The sequence below is a fragment of the Chiloscyllium plagiosum genome, unplaced genomic scaffold (genome assembly GCF_037043375.1).
Source record: "Chiloscyllium plagiosum isolate Xiang-an unplaced genomic scaffold, Cpla_swu_hap1 HiC_scaffold_2, whole genome shotgun sequence".
NCBI classification, from domain to species: Eukaryota; Metazoa; Chordata; class Chondrichthyes; order Orectolobiformes; family Hemiscylliidae; genus Chiloscyllium; species Chiloscyllium plagiosum.
Window position 1 is genome coordinate 10,721,077 of NW_028270140.1, and position 23,396 is coordinate 10,744,472.

At 42.0% G+C, this 23,396-nt stretch overlaps 1 long non-coding RNA gene across 4 annotated transcripts in view; it reads left to right on the forward strand.

Moving 5' to 3' along the window:
* The window catches only part of LOC148151819 (uncharacterized), a 60,881-nt gene extending 41,864 nt beyond the window's left edge, over positions 1–19,017 (forward strand). Inside the window, exons 2-4 of one of the 4 annotated variants that reach the window (XR_015759447.1) lie at positions 9,150–9,755; positions 10,768–10,853; positions 16,400–19,017. This is a non-coding gene — a long non-coding RNA (uncharacterized LOC148151819). Of the gene's footprint in view, positions 1–9,149; positions 9,756–10,767; positions 15,234–16,399 lie in introns of those variants that run through there. The other 3 variants (XR_015759455.1, XR_015759444.1, XR_015759454.1) reach the window with 3 other exon arrangements.
* The last annotated feature ends 4,379 nt before the right edge of the window (positions 19,018–23,396 follow it).

A 23,396-nucleotide genomic window follows, 5' to 3' on the forward strand; every position in this document is an offset into this window, starting at 1 on the left:
TGCTCTATTATCTGCAAGGTTGCAAAAGGAACTGACAAATGCCCAAGTGTGTAATCTTCAGCGAATATCTCCATTTCTGACCTCATGTTAGAGGAACTGTCATTAACGAAGCAGCTGAGGACAACTGGGACTAAGCATAAAGCGGAGAAAATCCTGGGTCTAAGGTGATTGACCTCAAACAATTACAAACATCTTCCTTTGTGCTATGCATAACTCCAACCAGTGTAGAGATTTTGGCCAATGCCCATTGACTCCAGTTTTGGGAGGGCTTCATGATGCTAAGGAGTCAAATGCTGCCTTGATGTCAAGATTCATCATGCCCATGTCACCTCTTGTGGACTAAGGCTGTAATGAGATCTGAAATTGCATGTTCCCAACAAAATGAAAATGGAGCATTGGTGAACAGATTATTGCTTTTTAAGTGTCACTTGTTAACATCATCAACAAGTCGTTACATAATTTTGCTGATCAGGAATGATAATTGACCAAATTGGACTTCATATGAGCATGTCATACCTGGATGATTTTCCACTTTGTTGGATAGATATTCTCACTGTGTCAGAACAGCCAAGATTGGAACAGGGCTTTTTCTGAAATGCAGGTCGTCGGGACTACAGCCCAGATGTTGTTGGGACCTTTGCTGCCTCCAGCTATTTCCTGACACCACATGAAGTAATTGAATTGGCTAAAAGAATGACATGTGTGTTACTGAGGAATTTAGGAGGATGTTAAGGTGGATCATCCACTTAGTATTTCTGGCTGAAGATATTTGTAAATACTTCACTCTTGAATTTTGGACTGATATTCTGAGCTCCACCCTGAAGATGAAAATGTTTGTGCAGTCTCCTTTTCCTGCCATTCACAACATGATGTCTCAGGAATTTTTAAGAACTTAGTTTTATTCTCTTGTGCAATATGGGCATTACTTGCTGGATGACATCTTGTTGCCCATCCCTTGTTGCTCTTGAGAAGGTGGTGGCGAACCTCCTTCTTGAACCGTTGCAGGCCATGTGGATTTGGAATACTATTTGGGAGGGAATTCCAGGACTTTATCCCAATGACACTGAGTAATAGAGGTTTCAGTGATGGTAACACCATTGAATGTCAAAGGATGATGGTGAAATTCTCTCTTGTTGAAGATGGTCTGGCATTTGTGTGGCACAAATCATTTACCACTTACCACTTGTCAGCCCAAGCCTGGAAATTGTCCATCTTTTTCTGCATTTGAACATGGAATGCTTCAGTATCTAAGGAGTTGCAAACTGTGCTGCACATTGTGCGATCATCGGCAAATATCCCCACTTCTGACCTTATGATGAAGTGAAGGTCATTGATGAAACAGCTGGTCTCTTGGCTGTATGGTGGTCAGTCTCTTGGAAGCGTATGGTGGTGTCTCAGTTTGGCGTGTGAATGGATCCTGCCGGGGCATATTCCCGAAACACCTGGAGAGATCAGAGAGGCAGCACTTTCAGCAGTAATGACAGTATCTACAGTGGCAAGAACACACAATAGAGTGAGATAAATGGAGGACTCATCAGAGGCTGTTGAGCTTTTAACTCATTCTTTTATTTTCTGAGTTTAAACTAAGAAAGGCTTCAATGTAAATTATTGTCTATTTATTTTTCTACTATTCTATGAAGTAATGCTTAACTTTTTAACTCCCATTTCTCTTACCACCTTGTATTTTTTTGGTATCGAGGTACCTTGGTATCTAAGATGGTGCCATGTGTGGCAACATTATGTACCTTTTACTGTACTCCTGTACATGTGTCAATAAAATCTATGAACTTAAATCATAAATTAAACATCCATAGCCATTGCACAGCTTTTTATTACTTTCTTCTGTTTTTTCCAGACGTTCAATGTTATTTTTGAATAATTTCAAATACAACAGGTGGCAGAGTTCCAGGTGAAGGTGTTTTTAGTTCCCACCCACCTTATTGAAGCAGTTTAGAAAATTGGTTCTCACCTTATGGTCCAAAAGCCAAATTGCAAGGCCACTGATTTGATATTTTCCCACTGATGTTTTCCTCAGTGTGAAATACTATTGCAGCTTCTCTCACTCTGCTCTTCGGGCCAGTTCTCTGTGTTTGAAACATCAGATTGTTACATGCACCTCTTTCCCTGGAGCTTTGTTCTCTGAAACAACCTTTAATTATCCCAACTTCACCGTCATGGATACAAATCAGAACGCACCACATCCTGAGCAATTGAAAGAAAAGCCAAACTGTGCTATAAATACTCACTGGATCAGCCAGCCTTTGTGGAGAAAGAAAGCTTTAACAGGTAGAACTTATTGGTTGGGGCAGTTATCCTGTCCATCGGTTGGTAGATTTCCGGCTATTCCGCTGGCAGTTTCCCTGGAGCTTGTTGGGAGTAAATCCCCAGTAACCATCCCCTTGTTTCCTGACTCAGGGGAACCTTCTGGCAAAGAGCAGGTCTCCTGCCAGTGAGGGCTATTGGCTAATCAAAGGCTAACTGCTTTCCAGTACTGCCTTTGCTGCTGCTACTGAGGCTGGAGACCCCAGGCAAAAGGAAGTTATTGACTCTGACTTCCACATCTACAGTCCTTACTATTTCAAAGTAAGTCAGTCAGTTGGTTGTGAGGTGAGGGGAGTGGTGTTCATTGACAAAGGGCTGGCTGCGGTCTTTTCCCAGCTCACAGAACCACATGATCTGGCTTCTTTCCCCTGACGTAACTTGGTTACAAATAAGGGGTGAGGTGAGGCTCTTAAGTGGGTACATAGGCGAAAGTGAGTACAGCAGATGCTGGAGCTTAGAGTCAAGAGTGTCATACTGGAAAAGCACAGCAGGTCAGGCAACATCCAAGGAGCAGGAAAATTGACATTTCAGGCAAAAGCCCTTCATCAGAGATTCCTGATGAACAGCTTTTGTCTGAAACGTTGATTTTCCTGCTCCTTGGACGCTGCCTGACCTGCTGTGCTTTTCCAGCACCACACTCTTGACTCTTAAGTGGGTACAATATGGCTTTAAGAGTCTATTGAAGGACATCCTCATCCCATTCCGTCCTGAAGATAATTGGGAGATGTCAGAAAGACAATGGGATTTTCATCCTGGACTTCCATGCCTCATGCTCCTCTCTCCCCCAAATTGTGAGAGGACCATAAGATGCCAGAGAATTAGGCCACTGGGTCCATCAAGTCTACTTCACTGCTTGATCATGGCTGATATACTTGTCATCGCCTTTCTTCTGCCTTCTCCCTCTAACCCTTGATCCTCTTACAATCAAGAAACTAAGGACCATTTAATTGTAATAGGTAAGTTAGTTCGCTGAGTTTGAAGGTCTGTTTTCAGGCATTTCGCCACCACGACTAGGTAACATCATCAGAGTGAGTCGACGAAGTGCTGGTGGTATGTCCCACCTCTATATTTATAGGTCTTGGTTTCTTAAGACCTTCATGATTTTGAGATCCCGGGGTTGTACTAGGGTGTACAAAGTTAAAAATCACACAACACCAGGTTATAGTCCAACAGGTTTAATTGGAAGCACTAGCTTTCGGAGCGCCGCTCCTTCATCAGGTGGTTGTGGAGTACACGATTGTCAGACACAGAATTTATAGCAAAAGTTTACAGTGTGATGTAACTGAAATCTTCTGGCCTTGGCATCATTGTAACCCACAAACCTACCAACACACTTAAACAACGGCCAGTGAACCAAACTGATCCATGAGATACTACCAACAAAACTAGTGTCATTTACAAAATACCACGCAAGAACAGTAAGAAACACTACATCGGACAAACGAGCAGGAAGCAGGATACATGAACACCAATTGGCCACCAAAAGACATGACCCACTATCACTAGTTTCCATACATACAGACAAAGGACATCACTTTGATTGGGACAACACACATGTTCTAGGACTGGTGAAACAAAGACATGCATGAGATTTCTTAGAGACATGGCATTCTAACCAGAACTCCCTCAATAAACATGTCGACTTAGATCCCATCTACCTTCCCTTGAAAAAAAGAACCGGAAATGACATCATCCACCTTAAGAAACCAAGACCTATAAATAGAGAGGCGGGACATACCACCAGCACTTCACCAGAGACTCTCACTGGTGATGTTACCTAGTCATGGTGACGAAACATCTGAAAACAAACCTTCCAACTCAGTGAGCTAAGTTACATACTTATCATCAACCTGAGCAGCAAATCTTCTCAAAAATCACTACCATTTAATTGTGCAACTATATTAGGAATGATGAAAGGAAATGAACCTGAATCTTCAACATTGTTTCTGTCTCCGTAGTTACTGTCCCAATTGCTGAGTGGTCACTACTAGTTTATTCCATCGGTTTGTTCTCTAATTTTCTATTTCAAAAATATACCTGATTCATAAAAATGTCTTTAAATGCGCACGTAGACAGTGAAACAGTTCAGTTCTGCACAGTAGCGCATGAAAAACAAAATAAACATTGAAATTTGATTCTATCCAGCAAACAAACCAAAGTCTTTTCCTACTTGTACAAGATTATATCCACAAACATTTGAGGCATTGGAAGGGTCCAATAACTGAATGGACTTCCATTTAACATTGGCAGAAGGACCTGTATCAAACTTTCCCTAGTTTCTTACTGGCTTTTCAACTCTTTCTGAACTGTTTCCTTCCTGCGGAAGGTTATTACAGGGCAATGCCCTTCCACTGAGGTTAAGTCGTGGTCATAGCAGCTATATTCTTGGGAATCATGGAAATGATTGAAAACCATTTAGCAGTGAGAATAGTAGAAAAATAAATAAACAATAATGCTGTACATCTCTATGACTCTAAATAAAGTAATATCAGTGAAGAACAGAAGAAGAAAGATATGAAAACAGCAGTGAAAGGAATTCATAACTTGGACAAAATGCCCAAAGATCATAATAACTTTAAGGATAGTCCAGAATTAGACTAATTTGTAATTTTTGCTGTTCAGTTATCTGTTTACAGGAAAAATATATAGACAAGGGAGACAGAAAATGCAGCAAGATTGTTCAGGAAATAGCTGCTCGTGATTTGGAAGAGTTGGTAAAATAACCATGGAACAAGGCTAATCAGACCACATCTTAACGGGGGAGCGTGCACTTGATGAAATTGGCACCAGTAAAGATCAAAGATTCCATTTACAAACTATTCATCTTCAGTGGATTAACTCTCAGGAGTTATTTCATTTAATAGCAACCTTGGCCTTTAATTTCAATTCACAAATAACCAGTTAGCAAGACACTTTCATCCTGTCAGTCTGCCCTGGATGTGAACCCAGGCACTAGCACTGGAAAATTGAGACATTAACTGAGCCACAGAGATACACATCCCATCTTTTGCTTGCCCTGCCAGCCAGAGAGAGGATTTCGGACAGGCCTTGGAGTCTCAGAGAATCCCTACAGTTTAGAAAAAGACCCACCACAGAGCATACCACCCAAACCTAGCCCCCTAACCTATCCCTGTAACACTGGTTTACCATGGCTTACCCATCTAGTCTGCATATTACAGACAATTTAGTATGGCCAATGCAGCTAACCTACACATATTTGGACTGTGGAAGGAAACCCATGCAGACACAGGGAGGAGAATGTATAAACTCCACACAGTCAGTCACCCGAGGGTGAAATCGAACCCGGATCCCAGATGCTGTAAGGCAGCAGTGCTAACCACTGAGTCACTGTGCCACTTGGAGACTTAAAGGGACCTGTCTTTTCCTTGGGGTTGGGGAGTCCAGAACTAGAGGGCATAGGTTTAGGGTGAAAGGGGAAAGATATAATAGAGACCTAAGGGGCAACCTTTTCACACAAAGGGTGGTACGTGTATGGAATGAGCTGCCAGAGGAAGTGGTGGAGGCTGGTATAATTGCAACATTGAAAAGGCATCTGGATGGATATATGAATAGGAAGGGATTGGAGAGATATGGGCCGGGTGCTGGCAGGTGGGACTAGATTGGGTTGGGATATCTGGTCGGCATGGACTAGTTAGTCCCGTGCTGTACATCTCTATGACTCTATGACTTTATGTTTGACCCTTACAGTTCTCACTACAGAACAATCTCGATTATCCGAATGAGACAGGCGGGGAGTACATTGCTCAGATAACTGAGTGTTTGGATAACTGATTGTTCGGATAACAGATAAGGTTTTTACGGGACTTTGAGATCTTGTTTGGATAATCCGAAATTCGGATAATTGATACGCGTTTAACCGAGGTTGTTCTGTATTACATACCTGGATTCCTGTTGTTCATTCTGGTGGACTGTAGTGAGGTAATGTTTAAAAAGGACATGAGGCAGAGGCCATCCTCTCAAGCAGGAACTTGGAGATAGTGAGGCCTGCAGATGTTGGAAAGTCAGAGTTGATAAAATGTGAAGCTGGAGAAAGCACAGCAAGTCAAACAGCATCAGAAGAGCAGGACAGTTGACATCAGCTCCCTTGCTTTTCTGATTCTGCTTGAGCTGCTGTGCTTTTTCCAGCTCCACATTGTATTGACTCTTAAACAGGAAGGCAGCATTGATGACGCTAAGTAAGTAAACACCAGAGATGATCCATCTGACATGCAAACAGTGTACAATGAAGTTCCCGGACCTCACAGGGGAAGGATAAGTGAGTGAAAGAATGATTTCAGAATCTCAGTCCTATTTCGGCCTCCACAGCACTTTTCGAGACAACACAGCTTGGAGCCCCATTCATTCCTTTCACTACAGGGGTAGCACAATGGCTCAGTGGTCAGCACTGCTGCCTCACACCACCAGGACCCTGGTTCGATTCCTGTCTCGGGCGACTGTCTATGTGGAGTTTGCACACTCTCCCCGTGTCTGCGTGGGTTTCCTCCGGGTGCTCTGGTTTCCTCCCACAGTCCAAAAATGTGCAGGTTAGGGTGAATTGGCTGAGTTAAATTGCCCGTAGTGTTCAGGGATGTGTAGATTAGGTGCATTAGTCAGGGGTAAATGTAGGATAATAGGGAAGAGGAATGGGTCTATGTGGGTTACTCTTCAGAGGATCAGTGTGGACTTCTTGTGCCGGAGAGCCTGTTTCCACTCTGTAGGGATTCTATGATTCCAAAAGACCTCTGTTTCCAGATAGCCAACACTTGGATTCACCCTCCTATTTGTACCATCGCATATCCATGTGTCACAGTCACCACCCAAAATGTTTCAGCCTCTCCACAGAATCCTTTCTCAACTCCCAAGCCTTTGGTTTGTTTCCCTTGCAGACAAAGAGTTTTTTACAATTTTGGGAGGAAGCAGGGTCCTTGAGTAGGGGATCTGTGCTCCATTGACACTTACCTTGGCAGGCTCTGGGAATACAAGCCTACTTCATCTGCAAGAGGAAGTGGGGGGGTCAACAACAAATTGTTTATGAGAACTGGAACCTCCTGAGGGCCCAAGAAAGGGAGAAGGGAGGAATACTGGCTGTAGGGCTCCACTTCCAATTGTGTGTTTTTTACTGTGGTTATTTTGGAAGTGGTTGTCCACTTGGGAAATCCTCCATCTGACTGATCATTGTCTGATGCATTGTGATTTGAATCCTTCATTAAGCACTAACCCCTACCTGCTATTCTCAATGATACTCTGCATTGAAATATCTCTGGGAATTCATCCAGTTTGGAATGAAGAAATCATAGGTTCCTGCAGGACAGGACTTGATCTGAAAAGATGATGTATGGACTGGTTTTGAGCAGTTTTGGGATATCTTAATTCAGTAATTGTACCCTTATAAAATAAATGTGTATCATTTATCTTTTTCAGTATATTATCTCTCATCCAAATTATTTTAATTCTGCCCCTTCCATACCTTGCCTGAGGACATAAAGATCGAGCAAATAGTGTTGTTGGAGCAAGCTATCAGATACAAGTGCCAAAATCTTTTCAGCACCCAGTCTGTTCCTGAAACCAACTTTAAGTGGGAGTTGGATTGAATGAACTGAGCAAACCTCGAATCTTAAAAGCAGCAGCAAGGGAAGAAGTGAAAAGCAAATGGCATCATGTTGGAAAATGAAATGGCTTTCTATAAGTGCAAACCTCTTGATTAGATGGCTGATAAAAACTGAACAATCAGTTTGTAGATGCTAACTGTAGCTAATTGCTAGTAAATAGAAATTTGGGCTGAATATTACATTAATTTAACTAAGTCTGAGTTGGACTAACGTTTTTAGAAGGATTTGCACCGCAAGTCCAACTGAGCTTTCTCCCTGTATTTTGCAAACCATCCAGATTAACTACCTGCCCTGCCCCTATGATGTCCATCATCTCTGTTTCTTGTACTATCTTACTACACACTTTTCCTAGAACAACTCGCCACTCAGGTGCGATCTGTTGTAAAACCAAAATTGCTTTTGTCCAGGTGAACCTGGATGAACACCAACATTCTCAAGCTGCCCTGCTTACTAATGGTCAGAATCGGGAGGTGTTGGAGAAGGGAAGATGGTGCTGCAATTCTATGACAGAGACCTGAAAATACTGGTGGAGAGGGTGGTGCATAAGAGAGGGGTCCTTTTCCTTCAGAGTTGGCAATGGAAGCTGTGACACAGGATCCTGGCAGTCTGGTCCAAGGTTGTCATGGTACAGAGGGACAGCCAGCAGTACGTAAGAAGGTCAATGACTTTCTCTGCTGAACTAGGTTAAGTGAAACACTCTTCCCTCTGCTACCTCACACTCCCTCCATCTCTACTTTTGCAGCTAAATCCCACCATGGCCTGTGCTCTGTCACTCTCCCAACATCTTCCCTCATTCATTCCCACAGTGTCAACCTCCCAAATGATAACCCTGCATGGCCTATGCGCTGTCTCCTCATTACATTGGAACACCTCACCACCTTTCTCCACCTGGACAGTCACCCACTCTTATTTCACTCCATCCCATCATTTCTCTCATCACAGGAGAAGACAACACAGGATGGGGCAGAGAGAGAGAGCCTATAGGTGCTGAGGGATTGGATTAGGAGGGTTGTCACCCCTTACGAGGGGCCATCAGAGGAGAAGACCAGGACCACTCCAGTTAGGATGCTGAAACATCCAAGTTCCCGCCCCAACCCTGAATAAGTACAGTCCTCATCCCACTGCAATTCTCACCCTAACCCTGTTGTCAGTGCCATCCACTGCGTACCCTTTGTAACTCCTCACCACAATGTCTTCTCTCTCCCTTTTGTCTTGCAGGTCCACCACCTCCACAGTGAAATGGCTGGCTCCCCCTAGAGGACATCTCTTTCATCTCGGAGGATGAGAGTACAGAGGCCTCAGAGGAAGTATTGACAAGGCTGCTTCCTGCATTCTCCACCTTCCAGATTCGGATACTGACACCTCAATGGGAACAATAGACAATAGACAATAGGTGCAGGAGTAGGCCATTCTGCCCTTCAAGCCTGCACCACCATTCAATATGATCGTGGCTGATCATCCTTAATCAGTATCCTGTTCCTGCCTTATCTCCATAATCCTTGATTCCACTATCCTTGAGAGCTCTATCCAACTCTTTCTTAAATGAATCCAGAGACTGGGCCTCCGCTGCCCTCTGGGGCAGAGCATTCCACACAGCCACCACTCTCTGGATGAAGAAGTTTCTCCTCATCTCTGTCCTAAATGGTCTACCCTGTATTTCTAAGCTGTGTCCTCTGGTTCGGCACTCACCCATCAGCGGAAACATGTTTCCTGCCTCCAGAGTGTCCAATCCTTTAATTATCTTATATGTCTCAATCAGATCCCCTCTCAGTCTTCTAAACTCAAGGGTATACAAGCCCAGTCGCTCCAGTCTTTCAGTGTAAGGTAATCCCACCATTCCAGGAATTGACCTCGTGAACCTACGCTGCACTCCCTCAATAGCCAGAATGTCTTTCCTCAAATTTGGAGACCAGAACTGCATACAGTACTCCAGGTGTGGTCTCACCAGGGCCCTGTACAGCTGCAGAAGAACCTCTTTGTTTCTGTACTCAATCCCTTTTGTTATGAAGGCCAGCATGCTATTAGCCTTCTTCACTACCTGCTGTACCTGCATGCTTGCCTTCATTGACTGGTGTACAAGAACACCCAGATCTCTTTGTACTGTCCCTTTACCTAAATTGATTCCATTGATGTAGTAATCTGCCTTCCTGTTCTTGCCACCAAAGTGGATAACCATACATTTATCCACATTAAACTGCATCTGCCATGTATCTGACCACTCACCTAACCTGTCCAGGTCACCCTCGTAATCTCCTAACATCCTCCTCACATTTCACCCTGCCACCCAGCTTAGTATCATCAGCAAATTTGCTAATGTTATTACTAATACCATCTTCTATATCATTAACATATATTGTAAAAAGCTGCGGTCCCAGCACTGATCCCTGCAATACCCCACTGGTCACTGCCTGACCATTCCGAAATGGAGCCATTTATCTCTACTCTTTGTTTCCTATCAGCCAACCAACTTTCAATTCAAGGTAGTACTTTGCCCCCAATACCATGCGCCCTAATTTTGCTCACTAACCTCCTATGTGGGACTTTATCAAAAGCTTTCTGAAAGTCCAGGTGCACTACATCTACTGGATCTCCCTCTCAAAAAATTCCAGAAGATTAGTCAAGCATGATTTCCCCTTCATAAATCCATGCTGACTCTGACCTATCCTGTTACTACTATCCAGATGTGTCGTAATTTCATCCTTTATTATAGACTCCAGCATCTTTCCCACCACTGAGGTCAGACTAACTGGTCTATAACCCTGTTGTCAGTGCCATCCACTGCGCACCCTTTGTTTCTCCTCACCACAATGTCTTCTCGCTCTCTTTTGTTTTGCAGGTCCACTACCTCCACATTACTCTTAGAACAGATAGGAATATAATCTGATCATCAACTCACTGCTACAAATCTGCATCTGGCTGAAGGTGAGGTCTATACCCCTGTGCCTTCGGGACTTTGCTGTTTGCTTGCTGCATGTGCAGTGGTTTTGCCACATGAGATGCGAGATTAATGTAGCACACTGTCATACAACAGTGTGTACCCTTTCTCCAGACAGAGGTCTGTTGAGCAGTAAGGCCAGCTGCCTGGTTGTTTGATTATGCTTGCTCGCCCAGCAAGGCAAGGTAAGTCAAGGTCTGGATGCTGTGACCATACAGATGGGCACGAGGGGAATAAGCATTGAGAGACCAAGCGAGCAGACCCGAAATGCAGCCTGGTCCTCCTGGGAGCTGGGTCCCTGTCAGTGCTCACAAACTCTTTCTGCTGGAGACTTTGAATGCTGGCTGCCAGTGCATCCCACCACACAGATATGTGTTTCCAGAGCACCTTCCCAGGATATCAGAGAGGTGCCGCGATGGTGGTGGGATATTGCCAATTTATTTTGATTCACTCATGTGACATGAGCTTTGCTAACTGAGCCAACATTTATTGCCTGTGCCTAGTTACCCTTGAGAAGGTGGCTGTAAGTTGCCTTCTTGAGCTGCTGCAGTCCAGCCAGATGCCAATATTTTTATTCATTCAAAGGATGAGAGCATTGCTGACTGGGTTAGCATTTATTAACCATCCCTAATTGCTCTGGGTCTGGAGTCACATGTAGGCTAGACCAGGTAAGGATGGCAGTTTTCATCCCTAAAGGACATTAGTGAACCCGGTGGCTTATTCCAAAAATCAGCAATGGATTGATGGTCATCACTAGATCCTTAATTCCAGATTTTTACTGAATTCAAATTCTACTATCTGCCATGCCAGGATTCGAACTCAGATGCCCAGAATGTTACCTGAATTTCTAGATTAACAGTCCAGCAATAAGACCACTAGGCCTTTGCCTCCCTCACTATCTATGGGCAAGAACCTTTGTAACCAAGAGGTGGTTAGCACTGCTGCCTCACAGCGCCAGAGACTTGGGTTCAATTCCCGCATCAGGCGACTGACTGTGTGGAGTTTGCACATTCTCCCCGTGTCTGCGTGGGTTTCCTCCAGGTATTTTGGTTTCATCCCACAGTCCAAAAATGTGCGGGATAGATGAATTGGCCATGCTAAATTACCCGTAGTGTTAGGTGAAGGGGTAAATGTAGGGGAATGGGTCTGGGTGGGTTGCGCTTCGGCAGGTCAGTGTGGACTTGTTGGGCCAAAGGGCCTGTTTCCATGCTGTAAGTAATCCAAACATATAACTGAATGTGGCTATAGACCATGGATCATGCCCTGAGGTATAATTTGGTTGTAGGCATCATGGAGGTCCCTCAGAGAAAGCAGTGACTGAACCAGCCACATACCTGATGAAGGGCTTTTGCCCGAAAAGTCGATTTTCCTGCTCCTCGGATGCTGTCTGACCCACTGTGCTTTTCCAGCACCAAACTTTCAAAGGCCATATTCCTGCTCTGATTTCCATTGCGGATTTTCTTGACCTTCCAGCTTGTTTGCCATATTTAGTAAAATAAGAAGCTGAATATTTCTGAGGTGAGTTAGTCTGCTAAAAATGTATTCAACAAGCAATAATCCCCCTTAATTGGCAGCTCGCTGCTGCTGAGTGAGAAACTTGCTGCTCTGCTTGTGAAAAACCATGAAAGATAGAGTGAGATGTTCCCCACATTGGGATGTGCCTCTTGTCCAAGTCTATCTCAAATCCCACTGCAGTTAATTTGCTGAGACATATATAAAGTTTTGCCTATAATTGTTTCCACTGATATTTAAACAGGAAAAGAGTTAATAAAGTGAACTCGGTCCAATGGAGAGTGAGTGTGGGGAGTTAATGCCGTGCAGCAAGTCACTTGGAAATCGAGTAAAATGTTGTTATTTATCATGTGGCAATATTGAATTGCGGGGAAGTTATACATCACTTTTCAGGGCACTAAGGCCACATCTGGAATCCTGTAAACACTGTTGGTCTTCTTAATTAAGGAAGGATGTAATGCATTACAAACAATACCGTGAACAATTAGACTAATTCCTGGAATGAGTGGGTTGTTTTATTATAGGTTGGACAGGCAAGGCTTATATTCACTGGACTTTAGAAGAGTAACAAGTACTTTTGTAGACAGATTTTTGGTAAGCAAGGGATTGAAAGATTATCCGCATTCGGCAGGAATGCGAAATTGAGGTTAGCTCAACCATGATCTAACTGAATGGCACTGCAGACTCAAGGGACCTACTCCTGCTCCTCATTCTTGTGTTTATTTGCAAGTTCATATTTCCGAGGGAAAGTGAGGGCTGCAGATGCTGCAGTCAGAGTCGAAAAGTGTGGCACAGGAAAAGCTCTGCAGCTCAGGCAGCATCCGAGGAACAGGAGAGTCGACAGTTCAGGCATCAGCCCTTCATCATATTTCTTGTACCATTATTAAAAATTAAAGACATATTTTTGTAACTTCTTTGTTGCTTATTCATGCAATTTTGGACAAAAAAAGGAGATAAATACCAGGCTGCAGTTTCCTAAGATACAAATATGTATGTTCATGTATGCATTGATTCAAAATGAAAATCCAAAAACTGTTCTGAGGTTGAACCCTGGGAATTGCTATAAGTTATAATGGTTCATTGAATTGCTGTGGGTCAAGAGGATATGTTGACCTGTTCAGTTTTTACTTAATGACTGAATTAGTGTTAGTGATTAGAACTAGGAAATTAAAGGGGAGATGTTGGTAGTCTGCATGTATTTTAATCACGAATTTCCTAAGACATTACAGTAATTAGTGTTGAACATAAACGTCATGAGCAATAAGATTACTGTAAATGTAGCTTTGTTGATGTATTACTGCATACACTTCACTCATTGCTCCCATTAATATAGAATCCCAGTGAAACAAAATCAATACTGAAGATTCTGCAACCCATTATTAAACTTTTTTTTAATATCTGTATACCACCAATTAAAGTCTGCCTATGGGTAAAAATCCTGTTTAAACTGGATAAGTTGAAAACAAAACTAAATCTAAACAGAAAGTGCTGGAAATGTGGTTCGTACAATGCAGGTTATATTTTAAATGAATCCTGTGTTCTCCAGAGTGCCTACACTTCCTTATTATCATTACTAAACAGAGAATCCTGTTTTGATTCCTTTTGGTCCTGTTAAAATGCAGTAAGCAGTAATAGATCAAAACAAATCCTCCTCTAATCAAAAATAAATAATGAGTGACAATAATGCTGAAACTAAGAACTAAGAATATATTTTGCATATAGTTTCTCTTCAATTTTGTCCACACCAACTTTAAAAGTCATTTGATGTACCTTGTTCTTGTCAGATTGGTTTTCCGGTCACACAGTCCCTCATCAAACTCTTCCAGATTAAACTGAAATATTTAGGTATAAACAGGCAGAAAAAGTGGAAAGAGAAGCCATTCAAAGTTTAATTAACATTTTTTTTAACTTCAATATTAGAGAAGTGCCCAGAACTGTGTGATATTTCAATCTCCCACAAATTATTTAATTAAGATGTTTTTTAAGGGTTCTCTTGATTGCTAAAGGTTTTTAGAACTGACCCATACATTTAGGGAAAATACTATGTTGGATCCTTGCTAGAAATTTCATCAATGTCACTGAGTTAGGAAAGCAATTATGTAGCCAAGATTCCAACTTACAGTACATTGGAGTGAGTTCTGCCTGAAATTACCTTTCCTGCCATTAAGAATAATTAATGGCAGGCTCAGCCATTATGTCCACACTAAGAAAAAGCTAATCAATGGTCATGTTCCAGCTTCAGAACAAAGACAATTACCTTGATACCTGTTAGAAAAGATAACTGATCCAAACAGATCATAAAGGTTACAGGTTCAATTGTTTCTCTGTCTTTGCTGAACCTCCTGATGAAGGAGCGTCGCTCTGAAATCTAGTGCTTCCAATTAAACCTGTTGGACTATAAACTGGTGTTGTGTGATTTTTAACTTTGCTGAACTTGTGGGCATTGCAATTGGTCTTAGTGTGCCTTTGTTTGGAATGCTGATAATGAGGTGAGATTCCAACTGTTAATTGCTTTCTGATGGTGGTTATCATCAGGTGAGGATAGTTTCAGGTTCAACTGTAATGCTTCCTCGTTCATTGAGTAATTGTTAAACTTACATTGCTTAGACTAAAATATAGAGAATGATTCTGAAAAGATCTGGTTGTAACCCATTAAAATGTACCCAAGTGATTCCTGGAGAGTTAGAATGTGAAAAATAAAGACTATAATAAATAAAGCTATGTCTATTTCAGGCTAAACTAATGTGCTGATTGCACTGCAGAGATGCTGAGATGACAGAGGCAAAGGATTTCCACTGACTGCTAATCCTACAGTGTCAGAAGTGTGTTGCTGGAAAAGCACAGCAGATCAGGCAGCATCCAAGGATCAGGAGAATCGATGTTTTGGGTATAAGCCCTTCATTGGGAATGGGATGATGAAGGCCCAATGAAGGGCTTATGCCCGAAACGTTGATTCTCCTGCTTCTTGGATGCTGCCTGACCTGTGCTTTTCCAGCACCACACTCTTGACTCTGATCTCCTGCATCTGCAGTCCTCACTTTTTCCCTGCTAACCCTACAGTGCCATGTATTATTGCCTTTGCAGAATGTTTTTAACAAAGAGTTTGATCGCCGAAGCACTAAAGACCAGAGGCAAACATATGTCGGGAAAAAGTTCAATAGGGACTCTTTAAATGCAATGTGCCCGTAAGGGGCTGGATCTTCCCATTCTGAAGTGAGCTGGAAATGTGTTGCTGGAAAAGCGCAGCAGGTCAGGCAGCATCCAGGGAACAGGAGAATCGACGTTTCGGGCATAAGCCCTTCTTCAGGCTTATGCCCGAAACGTCGATTCTCCTGTTCCCTGGATGCTGCCTGACCTGCTGCGCTTTTCCAGCAACACATTTCCAGCTCTGATCTCCAGCATCTGCAGACCTCACTTTTTCCATTCTGAAGTGAGCCAAGTCATGCCAACCAAACTCTAAATACAGCAGGGAAGGCTCGATTCTGGGATTCTTGCCCCACTCCTAGCACCAACAATTTTCTGTGAGATGAGGAAAGTGAATGGGTCATGAGCCTTCAAGCAGCTGTCCCGATAATGGGTAGCACTATTACAGAAATGGTCATTTCAGAGATTCAGCAATTTTCGTGGGGTTAGGCCACCTTTGGAAGGCAATGTGTTTGACACCAGCACAGTGGTGCTGTGAACCATAACAGAACTATGTTTTGGAGACTAGAGAGGTAAATGGTGTTTCCAGTTTAGCACGTCATAATAAAATGCTGTACCATGAATCATTTATTTTTAATTTAATGAATGATGATAGGTTTTGATTTGAAACTGGAAATCAACATTAAATGATATGTTTGCAGCCTGTCACTTCTGACATCAGGTAAACTTTCAAGGCAATGAACAACATTGTAAAAATGAATAAGATCTGCACATGCATTATATCTCATTATCCAATGGATAAAGTACGATACTGCATTGTACAAAATAAAATTCAGAGACAATAATGCTCAAAGTCTTGATTCGACTTTCCTCCTAGAAGTCCAGTTCCAGCTATAATATTGACACCCACCTGACAAAGTGAAAAATTACCCACAAAAGGCAGGACAATACCAACCTGGCAAATTACCACCTTATTAGACTGATTGCAATCAACAGCAAAGTGATGGAAGGACTCATCGATAATGCTATCAAGTGGCATTTATGAAGAAATAGACTGTTTACTGATGCTTAGTTTGGATTCACCATGGCCACTCAGCTCTTGATCTCAGAACAGTCCTGGTCAAAATTTGGACAAAAGAGCTGAACTCCAGAGATGAGGTAAGAGTGATTCCCCTTGACATAAAGACAGCATTTGACTGAGAATGGCAAACTGGAGTCAATAGAAATTCGGGGAAAATTCTGTGCTGTTTGGAGTTACACCTGGCCTGGATGTGAACGTCTTGGCCGTAATTCATCACTGTAGTTGTTCCTCCTTGTAGTGTACTAATCCCAATTATTCTTCCTTCACCAATGACTTTCCCACCATCATAAGGCTGGAAGTTTCCTTTTATTCATTTATAGGATGACGGACTCATTGGCGAGGCCAGCATTTATTTCTCATCCTTAATTGTCCACAGGGCAGTTAAAATTCAACAACATTGATGTTATATGTTGGCCTGACCAGGTAAGGATGTCAATTTTCTTCCTGAAAGGACATCAGTGAACCAGATGGGTTTTTTCCAACAATTGACATTGGTTTAGCGGTCATCATTAGACTTTAATTGATTTTAACTGATGTTGAATTCCAACATCTGCCATAGTCGGATACAAGCCCAGATGCAGAGAGTTTAACCACCACCTCTTGACGTTCAATGGACTTATCATCACTGAATGTCCCATTATGAACATGTGTGGAGTTACCATAACCCAGAAACTCACAGGACCAGACGTATAAATACTGTAGCTATAAGACCGGTCAGAAACTAGGAATTTGGTTGAGAATTTGTCTTTCCAAAGCGCCATCTGCAAGGTACAAGTCAGAGGTATGATGAGTACAGTTCCAACAGCACTCAAGAAGATGACATTATTCAGGACAAAGTAGCCTGTTTGATTGGTACCCAAAACACCATCTTCAACTTGTCCTCTCTTCATCACCAATGCATAGGGGGAACAATGTGTACCATGTCCATGTCACGAGGACTTTTCTGATAGCACCTCTCAAACTTGTGATCTTTACCACTTAGAAACGTAAGGGCAGCAGATGCATGGGAAACCCACCTGCAAAATTCTCTCAAAGACTACATATCATAATGATTCGGAATTACGTCACTGTTCCTTTACTACTGCAAGGTGAAGATTGTGGAACTCCTTTCCTAACAGTGGATACATCCATACCTTATGGACTACAGTGGTTCATCACCACCATCTCTGGGGCAAGTAGGGATGAGCAATAAATGCAGGCCTAATCAATGAATGAATAAAACAAATTTGAGCCATGTTTTGGCTATTTCAAAGCCTTGACTAATGGCTGAGCTTCTGGTGGTCTGCAAACGCTTTAATGTATTTACCTCAATGACTTTTTTGTTACACAACAGGCATTGGTCAATGGGAATCTCATGAATACTTAGGTGACTTCAAATTTCTGAATGGATTCTGCTCTGTAGGATTGTTGCCACAGTCTTGTGGTGGAATTTCATTGTGAATCGTTGGCTGATTTCCATACCCACTAATGGATTCTGCACATCAAAGACATTTAACATAGTTATCAAAGGGAATATGAGCTTGGTTTACTTTGACAGCGCTTTTAAAGGAATTATGACTTCAGATGCTTATTTATATAAGTTTGTTCCTTTTTACAGTTCTGTGACATTTTGAAAGAGATTCCAATCATATTTTGGGCTTGTGAGTTATTTCAAAGATGGTTACTAAATGAGAGGATGCAAATGCATGACAAAGTTTATGGAGAATTTAGGAAGTATGGTTTCAGGGGCATGCGTATTGGTTTGGGGACGGAGTAAAGGTGAGGGTATATGGGATGGGAGGAGGGTATGCTTTGTGAGGATATGAGGGGAAGAATAGGGGTTTGGAGTGGTAGGACGTTGACAATTATGGGATTCTCACTCAAGATCATAACCAATATCTGTTATTTTGAGAAATGGGGTTAGTTTAGAACCAGTTGCCTCAACATCAATCTACTTTCATCTCGTGATCATGCCACCTTCTAGAGGGGGAATATAAGGGAGCCGCAGGTCGTGGGATCCCCTGGCACACACCTGCCATGGTGAAGATCTGGTCTATGATGAAGCAATTCCAATGTTAGATAATGGCATGTGCCATAGATCCTGGACTTTTGTATGTCGTAAACTTAAATCCATTCTTTATCAGAAGATAATGCCTTGACAAACTCACTATGCAACAGATTACATGGCAATTGTCGTATTATTGTATAGATTCCGGGGAGGCAATCAACTTAAGGTACTTACATGTCACCATGACATGCAACATTCCAATATAAAATGTACACACCTGACCCTCGATCAGCAGTGCCATTGGTATTGTTGTTATTGTATGTACTATAGCTGCTGTGTGTCCACATTTAGCATAGAACTCAAACTAAGATCTTATAATAATGTAAATTGTCAGTGTTGTTAATAAACTTCAAGATATCTGTCTCAACAAGAACCCACTCTTCGTGATATATGTTACTTGCACTAACACATAGAGAAACACTGAGACAATATGATACTCGTAGCGGCAGTTAACTAAGGAGCTAAGTCAGTAATAATAGAGCAATTGTCCATTTGGAGGTCGTGAAAATATTTTATACTGTTGGACCATGATTACAACAATAATCCTGTAGTGATTGGAACCAGGTGGATCGCATTGACTATGCGATCCCTGATTGGGTCTGTTAACCTGGGCCAATCAGGGAGCCCTGGCTGACAGATATAAACAGGAGATTACATTAGGGCCCGGGTGTCCTTGGAGAAGGAGCACGCGGTGTCCACCAACACCCTGGAGTTATTCAGGGAGAGGTGGGCGCCGCAGGGAGTGGAGTGCATTATTTCTCCCTCCAACTCTATTTTGATTTAGTCCTTACCCTCCCCTTCACTGTTTTGATCACACAGCACTGCCCTTTGATGTGAAGGACAGTGTTTGTCACTGGCCACCCGGGTGTTTTCCTATCTTCCTGGTGGTGGAATTTGAATAAAGATTCGTGCAATTTGTGTCTCTCACTGTGTCTCACACCTGCACACACACACCATGGGTGCTGGGGAAAAAATAAGCACTACCATGGTTAGGCGGTAGGGTGGGGGTTAATAGAAATAAAAAAAACAGGAGATTCAGAATCTCCTCACTTCAGGGACTGACTCCGAGCTGGCTAGCCACTGTTATTCCAGGTCCAATATCACCAGTTACCCACATCCTTCCCTGATGGTACAAGTTGCCATCTCTTTGTGAACAACCATAGAACAGCAAAATTACACAACTTCTTTACTCTCCAGTCACTGACAGAATTGATGTTGAGCTGAATAAAATGTGAATTTTCAGCAAATTATCACAAGGTGCCATGGAAAAGGGAAAGTATAGATGAGCAAATCAGCAGAAGTGCTGCAAACAGGCTTCAAGCCTTTAAACATGAAGCAAGATATAATCTTGATAGTTCCTGGCACTCCCATCACTGTGACCAGGGCAAGCGTTGTACAAACAGATCAGTATTTGATTTGTGGCGCTCCTAACTTGAGGATGAACAATAGAAGTGTTGACATTCACTTAAATATTTATACAAAAATTACACTGTTTCACAGAAAGACAAACTCTTGTGGAAATTAAAACACCCGATTGTTCATTTGGATAGAAATTTTAAAGAATGCAGATTTTCCCTCCCCACTTCTCCTCCTTTATCAGAGTTTCTCTATTTTAATTTCAAGAGCAGCAGGTTGTGAAATTCCCTGACTAAGCGATCATACTTTTCTTTTAAAACCTTTCTTAAAAGTCTTCATCAGAACAAGAATATTGTTAATGAATATTTTTACTAGATCAACTATTACTGCAACACTGAACGCAAAGCCGTATCTAACTGTAGACCTGTGAGCAGCAAAACATTTATTTGAATTCCTTTCAAAGTGCCCCACTGATAATAGCTTATGGTTGTCATGGAAGAAGAAGTTCCAAGGATTCTCCCAAGAGTCCATCAATGAAAACCACACATTTGGACGTTTTCTAAACCAACCAATTCAGCAATGTTATTTCAAACCTCTGGAAAAGGTGGGTCTTGAAGGGATGGCCTTCCATCTCAGAAGTGGGAACACTACTACTGCACCACAAGGACCCTTTTGTAAACTTTATAGTCATCATTACTCTTAATTTCAGAATTTAAGTGAATAAAAATTCCACCATCTGTTAGGGCAGGACTTGAATCAGGGCCCCCAGAACATTAGCTGAGTCACTGTGATTAATAATTTAACAATAATACCATTCGGCCATTGCCTCTCCATCTAAGCTCTACACTTCATTGGAAAATTTCTTTAAATCTCTCTGTAACTTGACTTTAGCAGGCTGAGACTGGAGGGAGAAGTGAGCAAACGGAGCAGGTAAAACCTCGATCACAGGGCATTGATCTTGATTCATTACACAGGATGTGTCGTATGAGCTACGCTTGGTCACATCACAAGTTCAAAAGTGATGATTTGAACACAAGGACTCGTTTTTTTCACTTGATATCAAATCCTGTCTGATCAACTCTCATAGCAACTGCAGCTATTAGAATGAAGTTATAGAGGTTACCTATCACAGCACCATAATATACTCAAACCCATTCTGAAGAAATGCTACTCTTTCCTTAATTTTTACTGTTGAACAACATTTTGTTCTTGTTCAATATAACAGTTAAGTATTGGAAAGTCTGTCATCCACTGAGCTATATGGGTACATTCAGGATTAGGAAGGGTAAAATCATTTTGATGGGACTGTCCTTCAGGCCTCCAAGCAGCAAGCGAGTGGTAGAAAATCAGACATGTGAACAGATTATGGAAAAATGTAAAAATAACAAGTTTATTGTGTTGGGTGATTTTAACTTCCCCTATATTAACTGGGACTCGCTTAGTGCAAGGGGATTGGATGGGAGCGCTTGTTAGGTGTATCCAGACGGGTTTCTTGAAACAATATGTATAGTCCGACTAGGGAAGGGGTCACACTAGACCTGGTATTGGAGAATGAGCCCACCTAGGAGATCAAAGCTTTGGTGGACGAGTATTTTAGGAGCAATGCCCATAATTCGTAAGTTTTAAGTTAATTATGGATAAGGATAAAGATAGAGAGTAGCAACAGCTTTCTGAAGAGGAAGATGAGGACATTGAGGAGGAACATCACATTTACAGATGTTATATTTTATTTCCAATGGGTGTTACTCATGCAACCTCAAAAGCTTTCCTTTGTTGTTTTCTCTCCCACTAGGGATACTGTGGAGGGTTGTTCTTAGTTGGCAGCAACTCAGCTGGTGTATAGCTGGACTGTATATATGGAGCCAGTGGGTGTGAGTCCTGGAAGGTCCTGGCAGTGGCAGATATTTCTGTCAGTGATGAGCCAAATACTTGGGTGGCACTGTGGAGGCAAGGTGCATACACAACGAGGTGAGCAGTGGAGAATTGTGTGAGATAACTTAATAGAGGTCACATAGAGAAACCCTCCCACGAGACTCCCTAGAATTGACATTTACCTGATTTTTCAGTAAGAGTCAGCCCTGTGTTTCCTTCAAGGAAAGTCCTATATTCAGATCCAATCTATATCCTGATGGCAGTGGGTAGACTTTAGGCTTCACTCCTGATGCCTTCCAAAGACATTTACTCCCTCTCCTGCCTGCAAAAACATCCCCAGAGATCTGCGAAATCCTGGGCTGTGATGTAAAAGATACACACAGAAGAATTGAAGGTGATAGCACTCTGGTCAATGTAGATATCACAGCTGAGACAGATGTGGAGCAGCAAGAGCAGATTAATAAAGCTCAGGAATGCCTTGAGAACAATTAACAAATACTTCAGATGAGACTGAAAATAACATTATGCTGTCAACTTTGCAACAGAGCTTGTAAATCAATGCATGACACAGAGAATTTGGAGTTTGAAGATGACAATAATGATTAGATCTGGATCATACTGATCCCTGGAAGCTTCAGTCCAGAGAAGAGTGTGTTGGTCTGGGATTCATTTGACTGTGTGGTCTTAGTGAATGGTTGTACTTGAAGTCATGTGAAACACGTTGCCTGAAATGTTGTCCAGTTTCACTCAGTGGTGAGGATCAATTTAAGGCCAGTGAATGTGAAAACTACTTGTTTTAGATTGAGATATGATGACACTTTGAAGTCAGTAAAAAGAAGTGTCAATTCCTTGTAAAATGTTTAGGGTAAGCCAATTTCGTACTGGTGGAATCTCTACTGAGATTTTTTTTCTGTTAAGTAAGCCTTCCACAGAAAAAGGCAGAAATTAGATTTGATGAACCAACAACGTCTGAGGAAAGTCAGCAAATCTGTAGTTTAGTTAATGCAGCATGCAGTGATGTTGTAGTGACGAAGCAGTTGGATGATATCTGGGACAAGCATTCTTTGAGTTGCAGTCACCATGAGCTGCTCTGATTTATATACTAGGAGTTTGCATCATTCAGTTTCTCAGTGGAGAAGAGCAGAATTGGCACTGATGTTGAAATAAGGTGATTTGAGGTTTAAATATGATGCAAATGCATGGAAATAAAGTAGCCACAACATAATTCTGAGATTCTAAAGTCGCTGTTTAAGGCTGAGGGGAAAATTTACCATTCGCACCATATTTTCAGTTTTTCCCAATATACATTACACTACACCAAGCAGGCGAAAATCTTCTCCAACATCTATTGGCCAGAGGTGTCTTGCTTCCCAAAAGTTAATTTCTATAGATAGAAGTCATATTTTTCCATTTAGTTGTTTTATAATAAATCAATTTTGTGTTGATCAAAGAAATCTGATTGGTGAATATCTTTATTTTAAGTCTGATTTGGAGAAAGTGTCTGACTGGGATATAGAT